Consider the following 17,999-nt stretch of genomic DNA (forward strand, 5'->3'; position numbering starts at 1 on the left):
GAATAGCAGCCACAAATCTTAAGTATGGCAAGAGGCTAGGAGAAGGAGGTAGTAACATTGCCTGGGGAGACTCAGAGAGGGCTTTACAAGACACAGGAAATTTTATTTCTACGAGACTGTCTAGAATTATAAGTGACAGGCAACAGAGTCCTTGCTTTTTTGGACCCTAATGCTAAAAGACTGAATAAATGTCATAGTAAAAAAGTGATTAGTAGGACAAAGTTTTAAGTTCACATTAAACTTCAAAAAACATTTAAAAACTTAAAAAAATATTAAAATTAAAATGGAATTCCTAGTTCCTTGATATCTCATCACATTACAACATTCTGTTTTTAATAACATCAGAACATAAACATAACTTCAAAACACTTACCAGAAATAATAGCTTTAGTTTTAAAATGGTTCCTCTAAAAGCACGTTCCAATTCAAGGCAAGTGCTCACAAACGAAAAATATGAATTATAAAATTTATCTTTTTAGAATTATAATTACATAATTATTTAGTATGAGTTTATAAGAAAGGAAAGCAAAAGAATCACCGTGACAATAGGTGACATCAATAACTACCTGGAATAGTAAAAGGGAAAGAAATTAATCTTTAACATAAGTGGAGTAAATGTAACTATAAATGGGCCAAACATTATACTGAATTTACTGGTGCTGCCCATGGAATCCTGAAAGCCTTAATATGTTATACATAGATATATACTTTCCTTGACTGAAGATTGTAAGTACTTATTTTTTCAGATAGTATGTAGGCTTTTCCAGGTAGGACCTGGTTCTAATTGACATAAATATAAAAGTGATAAGAAAGCCTAAAGCTGCCAGGTGTGGTGGCTCATGCCTGTAATTCCAGAACCTTGGGAGACTGAGGTGGGTGGATCACCTGAGGTCAGGAGTTCTAGACCAGCCTGGCAAAGATGGCAAAACCCCATCTCTACTAAAAACACAAAAAATTAGCAGGGTGTGGTGGTGGACACCTGTAATCCCAGCTACTCGGGAGGCTAAGGCGGGAGAATCACTTGAACCTGGGAGGCAGAGATTGCAGTGAGCCAAGACTGTGCCACTGTACTCCAGCCTGGGTGACAAGAGTGAAACTCCGTCACAAAAAAAAGGAAAGAAAGAAAAAGAGAGAGAGAGAGAGAAAGAGAGAAAGGGAGAAGGAGAAAGAGAGAAGGAAGGAAAGAGAAAGAAAGAAAGAAAGAAAGAAAGAAAGGAAGGAAGGAAGGAAGGAGGGAGAAAGAAAGAAAGAAAGAAGAAAGAAAGAAAGAAAGAAAGAAAAGGAGGGAGGGAGGGAGGGAGGGAGGGAAAGAAGGAAGGAAGGAGGAAGGAAGGAAGGAAGGAAGGAAGGAAGGAAGGAAGGAAAGAAGGAAGGAAGGAAAGAAGGAAAAAGATCCTAAAGCAATTCTCAGGAAACAAAACAGAATGTTGAGGAAAGGAGACTGGTGATGTGCAATGGTGCTAAAACTTGCTGATGGGAAACATTTGCCTAGCACAAACCCAAATCTGTAGGCATGCTTGCAGCCTAATCCCAAATAGTCAATAAGCAGATGTACTCATCTGCCATCTCCAGAGACTTCAGCACCGAAGAGTTGTTTTGTCATTGTAAAGTATCAAATTGGTAATTTTGCTCTTCTACCTGGCTAAAAAACATTCATTCAGTTTCTACTAGCTTAAAGGTTACTGTATTTTGCAGTCACCCATGCATGCAATTAGATATGGCTCAATGGACTCTGCTCACCTCACAAGCATGAATACAATATGATTTAAAGGTCAGCCAACTTGCATTCTGTCAAAAGAGCATAAGGAGAGAATTTCAGCTATGTGGGTCTATACGATGGCACACATTTTGCTGACAGTTTTCTGAATCCACACCTAGAGATCACTGGCAAGAGAAGACGGTCCAAGATCAAGAATCCAATAAATCATTTCATTATATAGTTATTGATTCTACCACATTTAATAAGGAATGTATGCAAAATTCAAGATGTTAAGTCTGGGAAAGATTTATGGAAAAGACCGTTGACAGCTTCTGTGTGGCTTCCAGGAGAGATTAAGGCCAAAAGAGTGAGGTAGAATTTTGCTCTAAATAAGACTTTACCAATAATAAGGGATATTGAAAATGAAAAGTATTTAGCTTCTGAAAGCACTGTTCCTGACATATGGTTAAGCCAGATGGTGGATTAACACATATTGTAATGTCTAAAAAATTAGAACTTTTTAAATTGGGGCCCATTTACTGCTTAAGAAATTAAGCTATCTGACCCTTCAAGGCTTTCTTATTTTATTCTCTATGATCAGCCATGAGAGTTCTAAAGGGGGAATAAAAGGTGCAGCAAATTTTATCTTGTTCCGTAATACTATCCAGAATCAATGGAATCAAACTATGAACATCTACTTCCTCAAGGACAAATTTCATGAAACCATTAGTTATAATACACATGTTCAAAGGAGCCGAGATAAAAATCACAAATGGCAAATTAATAAAACAGCCATTAAGGAACTTAGACATATTTAAAGTATACATTGAACTGAAACATGACCATGGAGAACAACCTTGACAGTATGCTATTTGAAGCTATTTTCAGATGTATAGATGTGGCCCAATATGGTACTTTCCATGTTCTTCATGCAACTGCTTTCACCTATCCTGACATCTTTGAGTTATCCGAATTTAGGAAGTATCACTATTCATGTTGCACAAGTACTAACACTGAATATACTTATCACATTCTCTGGAATGTGGCTTTAAGCTATCCTGGGTATTCAGATCGTTAAGATTCTTGGATGATCCCAAAGTTTCCCTTTAATTATTTGTAACAGTCTCCTGGACTAATAATACTTATAAAACCTTGGGGATAGCCTATGTAACATAGTGAGACCCCATCTCTACAAAAAAAAATTAGCCAGGTGTGATGATACATGCCTGTGGTCCCAGCCACTCGTGAGACTGGGGCAGGAGGATGACTTCTGCCCGGGAGTTCCAGGCAGCAGTGAGCGGTGATTACACTACTGCATTCCAGTCTGGGCAACAGAGAGAGACCGTCTCAAAATAAATATACAAATATATAAAACCTTAAGAGTTAATTCTCTAGAAAGCATTTTATTTTAGCTTAACACAATTAATTTGATCTATCACCAAATCCTACTTGTTTGATGAGCCATATTTACTATTGCCACTTTCTGTCTACCATTACAATCAGTGATTACTTATGTCTACCATTACAATCAGTGATTACTCTCTGTCTACCCTTACAATCAGTGATTATTGATCAGGTTAGTGAAGAATTTTGAATAGTTTTAACAACTGTTTGGGGGCCCAAATTGAGACTTGATTAACAAATGCAAAAGAGTCACGATAAACGAGTCAACCCTGACCAAGATGAAACTGCTGCAATTATTACATAATGAAGATGGTAGCTTTCTATTGTAAGGGCTATGTAAATGCAGCACACTGTACTATTATTATCATAATAATCACGAGTTCTTTGAGGAAGGGTATGTGATATAACTCCCATCCATGGTACGTAACAGAATGTCTTTCACAAAGCAGATGTTCATTAAATGACAGCTGAATAATAAAACACTATTATAGAGAACTCAAGTATGAATCTAGTATTTCATTTTAAAAACTTGCCTGATTAGACTTACATACAATACTGCATGCAGCAGCTACTTGATCAACATGTGTGTAAAATATTAAGTTTGGTCAAACAATGGCTCCGATTCAAACTTGTGATATAATTCCTGACTCAGCCCCCACAGAATATTTAAAATATAGTAATACAGTAAAAGAATTTTTCCACCACTTCATGAGCAGTCAGTAGGGTCTTGAATGCTACCTTTCAATATGCAATTAGAGGCCTCAGGAAGAGAGAAGTTTCTTTTTTCAACATGGAGAATCAGGGTCTTAAGAATGACTTTGTGAAAACTCCAGCTTTCGTTGCTAGGGAATATGGATTGTTTTTCATGGTGCTTGTAAACGCATGACTTGCCCTGATTCTTTTGATGAGTTGAGACTGTTCACACAGTAACTTCGGAATAGAAAGAACAAACCCCTCTCTTCCTCTGGTGGCACTTTGCCTACCGTCAGACTACAAAAATGGGAGAAGCATGTGAGGTGACCTTCTCAATGTTGTCTGAACAATGAGGCAATCATTACAACTCACATTCTATCAATTTTTGTGTGACACTGACCAAAGGCAGTTTGAAGCCCCTTTCAAACAGTTTGCATAAAAAAAAAACACAAAAAACCCTTGAATGGCATTGTCACCAGGACTACACTACAATCAAAACCAACTATTGAGAAAGGCTGGTGTCTAACTAGAAGACAGGATTGCTTTAGATATGGAAGCCATTGCTCTGATATTTTAAAATATTTTTAAAACAACATTATGATTGATTCATTTATATAGTCAACTCTATTCTGCTTAGTACTCGAAGTGTGCACTCATGTGGATAATCTAAAACACTGAGAATTCAAATTACATTTATATTAAATCTGACATAATAACCTAATGTTTTAGGGTATGCCTAAATTTGCCATTCTATTTCCGTTTATTCTGGTAACTTTTGAATTTGGCTCTCTGGCCCTGGAAATGCCACATTTAGCCACAGAAAAACAGTTTTGATTAGGGGATAGCATTAAACATTAGCTAGTTTAGTGCACACTCAGGAAAAATTAGAGTCATCATTTTGATGAGTTTGGCATAAGTTATGGTCAGCACAAGAAAACAGGGCACCTGTTCATATTTGGTCACCAGAGAATATTCTGCATTTAATTAACCACTTGATATTTACACCTTGAGAAAAAAATTATGCCACAATACAAGCATAAGTGTTTTTGATAAATATTCAAATATTAGAAAAATAAATTAAGATTTAAATATTTCAAGTCTATTTCAGCCATAAAATTCTGATCATACTCTTCCTATCTACCTAATTCTTGCTAACAATAATTCAAATGACAATTCTGATATATTTAGAACATTGCTTTTAAAGACTTTATCAAACAAAAAATAGAGGATACCTATAGCCTTCTTTTTCTGGAGAATCAAAACATAGTATAAAATGGAAGCTTTCTTTGTGCTGTAAATAATTCAGTACGTTATGGGGCAAATAAGTCTAATTTGAAGGTTTTTTTTAAAATTTCTGGTAGACTAGAAAGAAGGACCCAACTCGGATGTTCATCTATTTAAAATCAAAGACAGAAGATTAAATTCACACAAGCCAAAGAACACCTGGACCTGGACCTTCCAGAAAGAGTATAGAGTTCTAAATGCTGAAATCAGGTGAAGCATACTTAATTGCTAGAATCCAGAAAGAGCAAAAGTGAGACACGCTATTTTATTTATTCCAGGACAAAATATGCCATTGCCTATGATTGTGGGTTTTGGATAAGAAAAATTAAAAGTCTTAAGCTGCTTGTGAGTCAATAATGGAGCTACTGGGGCACAAATCGGTATCCTTTGTCACTCTATGGAAACTCTTCTGTCTCACAACTCACTTTTGTCTATTGATCAAATATTTCAGGGCCTTCAAACTCACATAACATGTTTCTCCTAGAAAGAGCTACTTAGCTTTTCCTAATTAAGAGCAGGGAGTGCACCATGAAAATGTTGTCATTGATGAGAACCCACTTTGATTCTGAGAGCGTAAGTTGTACTTTTTTGCTTCCGTCATGCTATGTACTGTCTGTAAGTCTACTGTACTACTATATTCCTAAATTTGGCTATAACAGGTGTATCAGTTGATTCACCAACTTTCAAGAAATGTTTGACACTATCTACTAAAGCTAAACATAGCTAGCCTGTGACTGTGCAATTCTATTTTTATACAAAGTCCCAAGACAAATGACTGTATATGTCTACCCAAAGAAAATGACTAGAATATGTTTAGCAACTTTATTCATAATAGCTCCACGCTGAAAATAACCCAAATGTCTATCATCAGGAGAATGGGTAAAGAAATTGTGGTATACACAATACAAAGGAATACTACACTGCAATAATAATGAACGAACTAAGATGTACAAAACAGCATGAAGAAAATCAGATATTTTTAGTTGCCTGAGAAAGAAAAGCCAGATACAAATGGGCCCATGTAGTATGATCCTATTTATATAAAGTTCAAAAACAGAAAAAAAAATATGTGTAGAAAACAAAAGGGTAGTTAATTTTTGACGGAGAGCTTTGTCTGTGAAGCAGCATGAGGAAAACTTCTGGGAGTGGTAGAAGGGTTCCAAATATCTGCGTAGTAGTTACACAGGAGCTTTACACATTAGATTTGAGCACTTTGCCTATAAATCATTCCTCACAAGAAGCAATATCATTATTTAGGATTTAGTCTACGCTAGGTATTTATATAAGAACTAGTGATACACCAGCGAACAAGATGATAGAGTAATTGCATGTTTAATTTTTGTGTGTGTGTTTGTGTGTAAGTCTTTTTGATATAGATTGAGCGTTATGTAAAGTCAGAGACCTGTCTGACTAAATTTTGTATTCTCTAGGATGAGAAAATATTCAGGCTCTTAGGAAAGAATATCAGCCGGGTGTGGTGGCTCATGCCTATAATCCCAGCACTTTGGGAGGCCAAGGTGGGCAGATCACTTGAGCTCAGGAGTTCCAGACCAGTCTGGCCAACATGACAAAACCCTGTCTCTACTAAAAAATACAAAAATTAGCCAGGAGTGGTGGTAGCGTGCCTGTAATCCCAGCTACTGGGGAGGCTGAGGCTGGAGGATCCCTTGAACCCAGGAGGTGGAGGTTGCAGTGAGCCCAGATCATGCCCCTGCACTCCAGCCTGGGTAATGGAGTGAGACTCAGTCTCAAAAAAAAAAAAAAAAAAAAAGGAGAAGAAGAGAAAAGAGAGAAAAGAAAAGAGAAGAAAAGAAAGAAAAGAAAAGTTTCCTCCAACTCTAGAGTGACTGAGGAAATAAAAGTGTATGTACCTATATTGGTTGCTTCTAACTAGAATCAATGTCTCTGTCAAAGTGCTTTCTGCTGCCAACTCTTTCACAAATAATCACTTGTCTTCAAGTAACACAAAGATCACCTTAATTTTGATTAACGTCAGCTATGGTAGAAAAGAAAAAAACTTACTGGATAGTCAGGAAAAATACTCTGAAAAACATTACTTAATTCACATGAGACATATATCTCAGCAAAATTAAAAGAAAGAGCCCCTAAAAAGATTAATTATAATAAAAAGCATTATATCGAGTATGTTTTTCACATTACTGCCTTTCTAAACATTGCTCTCATTATACCCTGGGGAAACTGATTTGGTCTTAATGCCAAGGAAAAGAAACAATAAGAAACTAAATCATATCAGTTGTTTAATAAAACTGTTGAAATGCATATCCTTGAAAACGTATTTATGAATTGATCAATGGATCCAGAGGTTATTTCTGACCAACAGCATATAAAACATATCAAAAATCATTGGATCTCCCCACTTTTTAATGAAGGAAAAATATACGCGGACTTTGGATGAAGAGATATGGCCTGATTTTGCAAGCTCCTAGATCTGAACTCGCCCTCTCAATTGCATACTTTACGAAAGTGCTCAGTCACCTCCTTTCAATCTCCAGAAGATAATATTTCTGAGAGCAGAGAGACCATTTTATTGATGTTGGGCTTTTGCTCCTAGACATGGAACTAATCCTATTAAAGAAGAGGGAAAGGGAAGGAGGAAATAAGATGATATTGAGAAATCATGACTCCTGGCAAGAGTAACGTGTATTACATAAGTACTTAATAAAAAAATATGGCAACAGGGCGAGAGGGACGAATTAACAACACAACTCTCTCATAAAAGGCTACAGGAAGGATTAATAGAAATACTACTCATAGAGCATGTATCAAATAGCTGAGCACATTATAAGACTTCAATAAAAGGTAATTTATTGTTAATGTTAGAGAAAAGTTTAAATTATTAATATTATAAATATTGTGAACTTTTCCCATTGCAATCATTCTAACAAAAGCCAATGAACAGAGCTGGGGGAGAGGTATACTAATTAAAATTAGGATCTATCAGGGGAGAGAAAACATTTCAGAGTTTTACGTATTAAGTGCATCCTGAGTAAGCTGAGTTATAGGGGAAGAAAGTGTTATGATACCTAGAAAGTTTAAATTATCAGTGCACAATGGGGATCATGTTAAAATGCATATCATAGAATAAAGTTTTCCAATCAATTCCAATTCACGTTTGGTAGAATAAAATAATTAGATATCTGTTTTACATATCACATGTAAGCACAACCTGATCCTCTACTATTATTTCTTTATTATTTGCAATCTCTGACTAGTCATCAATGTAAACCTAACTTTATTAAAACAGTATTTAATAATGGTATTTGTCAAAGTTTAAACACATATTTCTCATGCCTGACCCCCAAGTGGTTTTTAACATGAAAGAAATACGTTACATTTACTAAACATAGCCATGCACATACATTTTCCTAGAGATGTGTCTATTATTAAGTCTATGGAACATCTCCAGTGGCCATTAACGTCTTTCCTGAAGTTATATGGCATTTCATGAATGTACCCACCTGGCAGGACTCTGGTTGGCATTCCAAAATAAAGAGCATCCCATTAATGAAATTGATAGTGCTTTTTGACATCGTATCTGGTGGGGAGAGAAACTGCAAGTCACTTCTGTCACGGTTTAACTTGTTACGCTATTCCAGATGAGGAATTCATTGTCATAAATATTCAGCTTCATGTCAAAGAATAGTGAACCCAGCTAGTTGGTCTTTGTCCTGTCCTCATCTTCTGTCATAATTCTTACAACTAGCTACAATGAGACAGAGTCTTACTTCCCATGCAAATTAGTCATTTACTGTGATTTCCTGCTTCTGACTTATAATTTTGCATAATTTTATAATTGTTAAATAACAGAAACTTTCAATAATCTGACCAAGTATACATCGTTTCTTTTAATCTTTTGATACTTTTGCAATAATTCATTGTCTTACTGATTTGTACCCTCTATTCAAATCTATTTCTGCATTACTATTATTGCACGTGCACACACACACACGTAAACCTATAACCAACACACTTGTTACTGTACAGATATTTACATATTTTATGTTTACTTATAAAAATAAATTGTACATATTTTATATATTTACGTATTTTAAGTAAAATATGCATGTTAACTTTCTTTAAAAATGATGTGTTCTATACTAATTTGCATGTTATTTGGTATGGTATATGCCATATATTTAAACCATTTAATGTCAAAAAAACTTTTTGACATCAAGTTGATCTTGCTCCCTTAAAAATGCTCTATCTTTGAGTCACTTTAATTAGACCGAAATGAAATCGTTTCCTTAGGCAACAGCATAAAAATAGTAAAGTAGGTTTTAAAAGTCTTATTGAAGAATAATTTCAAGTACAGTTTTATTTGACAAAATTATTTATGGAGATAGCAGAATAGATGGATAATGAGCATTCCTAAACTCAGGCAATTTGAACTGAGTTTTCTTGAGCTCTTGGACTTTCGTTTAATTAGCTTGGATCTGGTTAGTGACTATACGGAAATTAATATTTGTTTTCACCATCACTAGTTTCCATGTCTGGATTTCAAGAATTATGCTCCTCAGAAAAATCTCACCCTTCAGTAGCTGTTTCCCATAAGCTCATAAATTGTAATTATGCTCCCACAGACTAAATGCAAAATCTTACTAGTGCTTGGTTTTTGTAAAACTGCAAGAGAACTCTGTGCGGATAATATTACGAGACTTGGTTATTCTTCAAAATATTAAACCAGCACCATTATTGCTACATGCCTTTTCTAATTTTCCTACATTTTATCAGATTAAATAAGTACCTTCCCATATCTTTTGGGGGTAATTTTATTAGTATCAAAAGCCCTGTCAAAGTCTCAGCATTAGCATTTAGCTATAGAACCAGAATTTTCAATTCATGTCCTAGTTTTGCCACCGTGTTATTTAGACCCAATTTCCTATTCAATAGCAATCAAAACATAGCCTGTCCATCACCCAAATGATCTCTATATCAACATCAGGGAGTGACAGACGAAGCTCTAATCCCTATATCAGTTGCACACATATTGCTTGTAATCGTGCTCATCCCTGACTTTCGAGTAATTTCTCTGAAACCCTTATCCATCATTATCCTGGGGTTTTGACTTCTTAAAGAATAGGTTTCTCCATATCTTCTGTTCAGAGCCATTTTAACTTCCACACATGGTGCAGTGGTGGCTACGTGTAGTTCATCTATTTCATGAAACATATTTTGGTGCTGATTTTGCTGACTGGTTGAGTTCACCAAATGTCCTAGTTGACTAGGGAGAGATTTTTGTTTGTGTTTTTACTCTTAAGCATGAAAATACTACTTTGCCAGAAGTCTCCCTTGGAAGACTCTTTCCATGGTCACAGGAAAACTGGCTTTCTCCTCATTTCATAACAAGGAATACAAATTTACACTTTATACAAAATTAGGGTGAGCAACTTCTAAACGATATTATTCTCTTTTTGAACTTCGGCTTGACTTCTGAGAGGGCTTGACATGCAGCAAATGTCTGAGAATCAAACTCCTAAATTCCAATCCTTATCCTATCCTGTGTGATTCAGGACCAGTGAAGCTTGCATATTAGTAAGGTAGTGGTAAAATTAAAAAAATAAAATAAAAAAAAAAGGAAAACGAACAGAAACTTTACAAAGTAAAGGTTGTTTTTGTTTGTTTGTTTGTTTGCAGGGAAGAGAGGAACCAGGAAAATTTTGCATGAGGAAAAACATAAGACATGATAATAAATATAATTTTAAAAATAGGGCTGGGTGCAATGACTCATGTCTGTAATCCCAGCAATTTGGGAGGCCAAGGTGGATGGGTCACTTGAGGCCAGAAGTTTGAGATCAGCATGGCCAATATAGCAAAACCCCATCTTTACTAAAAACACAAAAATTAACCAGGTGTGGTGGTGCACACGTGTAGTCCCAGCTACTCAGGAGGCTGAGGCAGGGGAATCACTTGAACCTGGGAGGTGGGGGTTGCAGTTAGCTAAAGTCATGCCACTGCACTCCAGCTGCGTGACAGAGTGAGATCCTTTCTCAATAAATAAATAAATAAATAAAATAAACAATAGTAGTTAACATAATTGATTTAAACAGTATAGTTTGTTTGTGATTAAAATGTATTTAAAGCATAAACAGTATGGAATTGATTCTTTTTTTTTTAAATTGGAGAAGGTTAATATTGGATACCTTAATCTTTTGCTCTGTGGTAATCCATATGAAGATTTAAAGGTTTTTGAAGCATTTTATTTTTATACTATTAAGGAAAGTATAAAAACTTCTGGGTGACTCAAAAGCAGATTAACACAAATGGGCAGAGTGATAACTAGAAGTTCCTCAAGTAATGATATATGAAAGAAATTCATGTTCCACACAAAGAGAAAGAAAGCAGTGAACAACGACTTGTGAAAAATCATGTTTCTAGGCCGGGCGCGGTGGCTCAAGCCTGTAATCCCAGCACTTTGGGAGGCCGAGACGGGCGGATCACGAGGTCAGGAGATCGAGACCATCCTGGCTAATACAGTGAAACCCTGTCTCTACTTAAAAATACAAAAAACTAGCCGGGCGACGAGGCGGGCGCCTGTAGTCCCAGCTACTCGGGAGGCTGAGGCAGGAGAATGGCGTAAACCGGGAGGCGGAGCTTGCAGTGAGCTGAGATCCGGCCACTGCACTCCAGCCTGGGTGGCAGAGCAAGACTCCGTCTCAAAAAAAAAAAAAAAAAAAAAAAAAAAAAAAAAAAAAAAAGAAAAATCATGTTTCTATAAATCTTTGAATATGATATGCTGTCATCAATGCTTAGCAACTGAAGAAATATGCGTCACTAACGAATCAGATTTTATTAATGTGCGTGTTTGCATTGCATGTATATTTATCCCCTTATCTGCACTGCCATCACTATTACTTATGTAACTGCAGTTATTCAGTTAAACACATCCTAATAGAGAATATAAAATCATTCTCTGGAGAATCTAAGCAAATTACTTGGTTGCATTTAAGATCCATCATGAGTAGCTTTTCCTGTGTCAATTCATTATACCCAAGGGCAATTCGTTTATTTCATCCTGTTTCAAGGTCATGGGTTGAGCTTGGTTAATATGACTGCAAAACAGAATCTAAGTGGAAAATATCGGTCTAGTATCAGAAAATGTTTTGCTAAGAAACTGAATAGGGAAAGCTTCATAATGAAAATACTGCATCATAAAATAGCAGTTGTATTGGAATTTCAAAAATTATTTTGGAGGTGATGAATAAGAACTATAATAACAATAGATGTTAAGGCTATGGTTTAATGGCTGTAAAACAATGTTCTATATGTAAAACATAGCTGACAATATATCCATAAAATAGAGAAAAAAATGAATTGAGTGAGCTGAGCACAATTATGTGATTTAAAAACTCCAGAAGCATTAGATTGGAACAAGGAAATTCTAAGTGTATGGGTAAAATGCACTGTCTCTGACATGCTCTGTCTAAATATTCACGGCAATAATTTTCCCATGAGAGGAAAAAAATGTCTTAGGAAATGTCTGTAAGTAGAAATAGGGGTGGTTTTGTACTTTCTTCACTAAAGAAATCTGTAGATTGAGGGGAGTTTAAAAATATGTCCTCAAAGAAGAAACAATCAAAAATCCCCTCTTTTTGTGTAAGATACAAAAATACAATAAATATGTTCTTACCACAAAATAGTGGAAATAGTTGAACTTTAGGTAATGGTTGAAGGAAAAGTTTGCTGAAGCATAGGATGCAGCAATGAAAATACACGGGGTGTGGGATTTCACAATCAATGATTCGCACCTATAGGACTAACGCCAGAATTCTTACTAGTTAGCTGATCTCGTAGGTGGGATTCTACGTGGCATCCTCATATATGTCTCTAACGGCTGAATGTCTTCATTGTGGATGCTTTTGCTGACAGAAATTACTCAGTAAAACATGTGGACTAAGGCTAAGTTTATACTTTGCTGTTACATCTTTTTTCTTCCCCAACCGAATCTTCTGTCACTTGAAGCTTCTCTGCGATAGTAATCAATAACCAATCTCCAAACCAAAATCATCATGTCAAAATGTCCCTATGCCTAGCAAACTAGTTTTCCCTTTGCCAAGTACAAAACCTTCTGACTTGACAAACTACAAGATACCATAAAAGGGTAGTTTAGGCAAGTGTACCTCACAGGCATATTCATCTATATTTAGCTATTTACAGTATATCTGACTTTCCCAAATACGTTGTTTGCCAATGAAGACAAATGCTATATTTTAAACATCTTTGATCTCCCACCAAATTTTTACTGTGCCCAACTAATAGTGTTTATTCAGTGGCTAAGAAATCACACTAAATTGTATTCTGTTCATCCTCAACTTGTTAAAATACATAACAGATCCTTGGACTGGGATTCTTCCTGCCTCAGATTTCACAGTAGAATCAACCCAGTGCCTACCATCATACAACCCGCATATTACACACATCTCCACATGCAGAATTGACACATGTGATGCGGGAGAACATATTCCATGACTGTTGGACCTCTCAGGTAGCACAAGGTATAAATAGAGGTCCGAGGGTCAGAAATAGAATTTTGGAGAAAACCTGTTATCAGATTTCTCCAGAGAAAGCGACTGCTGTGTTGTGAGTCCCCTTTCCTGCCTCTTTGGAGGGAGGGCTGAGAGGTGTTATCTCTCTGCAACGGAAAGACACAGAGGACAGGGCCCTGACTCATTTCTTACAAAGTTAAACTTTACTAGGCTCTAACCCATGCCAGAGAAATATATACAGAGACTGAAAGTCTGACTCGCTGCTTTGATAGCAGAAACAGACAGGAGAGTACCGCCGTATGGAGATAGGGTACAACCCCCAGAAGTTGTGAGAACCAAGGATGTATAGGGTTTTATCTGGATCAGATGTAGGTCAAGACAGATGGGGGTGGGGAGTCACTTTGGATAAGCTAAACTGGGGTAGAGGGATCAAGGGACCTCACCACAAAGAGACTGGCCATACACCGCAGGGTACGCAGGGGCTGACGAAGGAGCCACAAAGGAATTATCTGCAACAGAAATGTCAGTTAAGGGAACTGCGGGTGAGAGAATCCAGAAAGGAATCTTTAAAGATTCCATGAAAACACTCATGAAAGGAAAAAAAGATGGCTTTTATATTGGCCTGGTCTACCTGAAAACCTCAGCTTCAAACATCAGCCATGGATGGCCGAGGGTTTATGAAGCCATCCAGGTAAACAAGAACTGTACTATTTTTACACCTTCTCTGCTCTACACATCACCTTGGTCCCTGTAGAGCTAATACAGCATCTAGGTAGTAAGAGACTCTAAGAAAGAGGAACTAAAGCTATACCTCCATTCTCAACCACAGGCTTCCGCACTCAAGCAAACCTCACCTGGGGGAGGATGTAACTGTTGATTACACAAGCTTTTAAGTTTGGATTAATACCTTGGACTCCATTCTAATTACTGAATTGGCACTGTGTTTTGTTTGTGATTTAAAGTGTCTGTAGAGCTGTGGAGATGTCATGGCTCTGCCAGAGGTTATGTCCAGGAACACATGAAAATTATGCCACACTGTAATACAGTGCAAGGAGGACAGAGAGCGAAAAGAAAATTTGTTTTGCTTATATCATGAGCTTATGTCAAACACACTGGTTACAAACAGATGAGTTTTTTAGTTAGTTAAATGAATTCTCCCTACCTAAAGCAATTTATGTAGAGTCAGACTAGGAAAACTCAATATGTGATATCTCCAGCAGCCTGTGGGCCAGTCTGAATTGTTTGTGCTTTCTGGGGAAAGAAGCGTGTGAAGAAAAAAATAGTGGCAGTGGCCCATGAAAATTCTGCCTTATGGGCTGTTTTCCTGAGAATGTTTCTAGCTGATTTTATTAAGGAGGGGGACTGACTGTCAAAGACAACAGAGGTGCCCCCTTAGTACTTGAAGAATTAGAAAATGTGTTCAGATAATAGCTTGAATCCCTAGGTGTGCCAAGAGGAAGGGAGACAGCAGGCTCTTAAACAGTGTTGTTAAAATTCACACTTATTTAAAACACAGTAATTAGCTAACAAACCTTGGTGACAGACTGCTATGAATTTTGTGCTAACTCCATACACGTAAATTAAACCATTCCAAGTTCCCCATGTGCAGCTTTTGACATTTGTTTTGTACAAGTATGCTGGCCGTGGGGAGGCATAAACTTTGCTTTTAATTCCTTTGGCAACTGAGCTGTGGATCACTTTGTTAAATTTCTTGAAAGAGATTCAAAAACACTTTTTTGAAGACAAAAAATGTCTCTATTGCATGTTAAGCCCTAAAATGTATTCTAATATGAGTAGTTTTCAAAATGGTTTTTAGATCTGACTGCAGACAGTTAAATATTATGTAATTATGGTATATATAGTCACGTGCCACAAAACGATGTGTTGGTCAACAATGGACTACATATGAGAAGATGGTCCCATAAGAGTAGAATACTATATTTTTACTGTACCTTTCTATGTTTAGATACACAAATATCACTGCGTTACAACTGCCTACAGTATTCAGTATAATACCATACAGGTTTATAGCATAGGAACCATAGTCTATACCATTAAGCCCAGGTGTGTAGTAGGCTCTGACATCTAGGTTTATCTAAGCATACTCCATGATGTTTGTTCAGTGACGAAATTGCCTGAGGATGCATTTCTCACATGTATCCCAATCATTAAGTGACACGTAACTGTAATTTTTTTCCAATCAAGTGCTCCTCTAGTTGCTTTGGATAAACTCATCAAAAAGTAGATAAAAGCCCCTAAGAACTACTCCCCCATACACACACACACACATCCCGCAGAGAGGGAGAGAGAAAGAAAAGATGTCAGATTTCAAGAATTTCTAAAATGTAAAAAGTGTCTCTAACAAAAAGGCATAATACCTCAAAATTAAGTATAAAATCAAAAATTTTACTTATCAGCCTTTTCCTTTGAATTACGGTCATTAGCATAAACGCTCTGGTTCTCTTTGGGCTCCTTAAGCATAGGGTTTCTATTTTTCTACTGTGTACATTCCCTGCAAGCCTAGCAAAATAGTGAGTATATAATAGGTGCTCAGAAAATGTAGGATTGAATCAAACAATATGGCAGGAAAAATGGTCCATTTTAAAATGTTGAGTATGACATTATTTTGAGTAACTAGGTAAACATTAATTATTTCATAAACAATTATTTAGTATCAGGGCATTGATTGATAAAAATGTTTTCTAACTAAATTGGGACTTAGCTTAGACCTTTCCTTACTGAAAATACAGTCTTTGACTCTGCAGTATTAATCCCGTCAATGTCCCATCCCAGAACTACAGAAGAATCAGAATCCATATTTTAACAAAATTCCCAGGTGGTTTATACATGCATTACAGTTTGAGAAATGCTAATTTATACTCCTGGTTTTCAACCAAAACTACTTGTTACAATCATCTGGTGTTCTTTTAAAAAATATCAAAAAGGGGGAAAAGAAAAGAAAAAAAACCTATTCCTGGGCCACACTCCAAACCAATTAAATATGCATATAAGTCCAGGGATGAAGTATCCTTTTTAATGCTCCATGAAATTCTCAAGTGCAGCCAAGTTGAGAAACATTGGTTTAAACACAACAACGAGATATGCTGGCTATGCTGGAATTTTCTGAACTAAATGAAATTGAGTTTTGAAATTAAATCAGAGAAAATAAACTTCCAATACTGTTTATCAAAACTCCAGTAAGACATTACTTAATACCTTACAGATGTTAGGACCAAATGGAACGGCACTTTAGTCTAAATATGCACTCTAAGGCTCATAAATGCAGTTCAACAAAACATCCTATTCTTCCTCTTCTTTGAGGCAAAATCATCTTAAACAGTTAACATCAGTATGCAGACTAAAACTGAGCTTCAAAGTTCTGCAGAATTAAAGCAAACTTTCCTTACTGAGCCTAAAGAGGATCTAATGTTGTGTCATAGTTCATCTCCAAAGCCTGAAACACTGTTTTCCCTTAGGAAAAATCAAATGAATCAATTCTCCCATCAAGTAAACTAATATCTCATTATGACTTAGATTCTTGTTAAAAATTTGGCAGAGTATTCCGATTTGTTTTCATACATCACCATAACTATATAGCATATCCAGAAATCTCCAGAATGAATAAATATTCTCCAAGCACACGATAACTAAATTGACCTAATATTTTGTGTTAATTCATACCATCAATAAAATGACTTTCAAAAAGGAAACCTTTTCCTAAAAGCTAAATAATACAATTGCCTGGGTATATCATATTTTTTGACAATATTGATAAAACAAAAATAAGAGATGATTTTTTTTTCACATTTAATGTGGAATCCAAAAGGGTCTAAGCAAAAAAAGCTTGCATTCATAATAGATAAATCAGGAATGTAGAAAATATGAATTCTATTTTAGTTCTGGAGAAAAGGGTAAACAAAAATTCGAAAAGAGGGTAATTAAAATAATCAAAATGATTTATTTTCTTGTTTAGTCCTCTAATGAACCTAAGGAAGTAGCTATTATTACCCCCACTTTCCAGAAGAGGAAACTGATGCACAGACAGGACAGATACATTGCCAGGGTCACACTTTATACTTTATTGAGTAGAATGTTAAAATGACCTGACTCCTAGAGCCTTTGCAGTCAGACAGACCTCCACGAAAACCTGTAATATACTCCTGGTTATCAAGACTCTACTTCTCAGCCAACAAGAGTGGAATTCCAGAAGACTAGCCCTAGAAACTTACAGCAAATGTCTAGTGAGCCTTAAAACGTCCCTGGGATCCACCGTCTGATGCCAGCTGCTTTGTCTCTGTCTCTCTAAATGTTCTGGTCTACATCAAGGCCATTCAGGTGTGTTAGAACTCACTAGGTATATTCAAGTATACAGGATACCATCAACGCTTTCTAAGGACATCATCAGGCTTGCATCA

At 36.3% G+C, this 17,999-nt stretch overlaps 1 protein-coding gene across 3 annotated transcripts in view; it reads right to left on the reverse strand.

The window, feature by feature from the left end:
• The window catches only part of FGF12 (fibroblast growth factor 12), a 591,075-nt gene that overhangs the window by 91,030 nt on the left and 482,046 nt on the right, over positions 1 to 17,999 (reverse strand). The gene's annotated exons all lie outside the window — the stretch shown is intronic.

Source organism: Trachypithecus francoisi, unplaced genomic scaffold (assembly GCF_009764315.1).
Source record: "Trachypithecus francoisi isolate TF-2019V2 unplaced genomic scaffold, Tfra_2.0 Lachesis_group0, whole genome shotgun sequence".
Lineage (NCBI taxonomy): Eukaryota > Metazoa > Chordata > Mammalia > Primates > Cercopithecidae > Trachypithecus > Trachypithecus francoisi.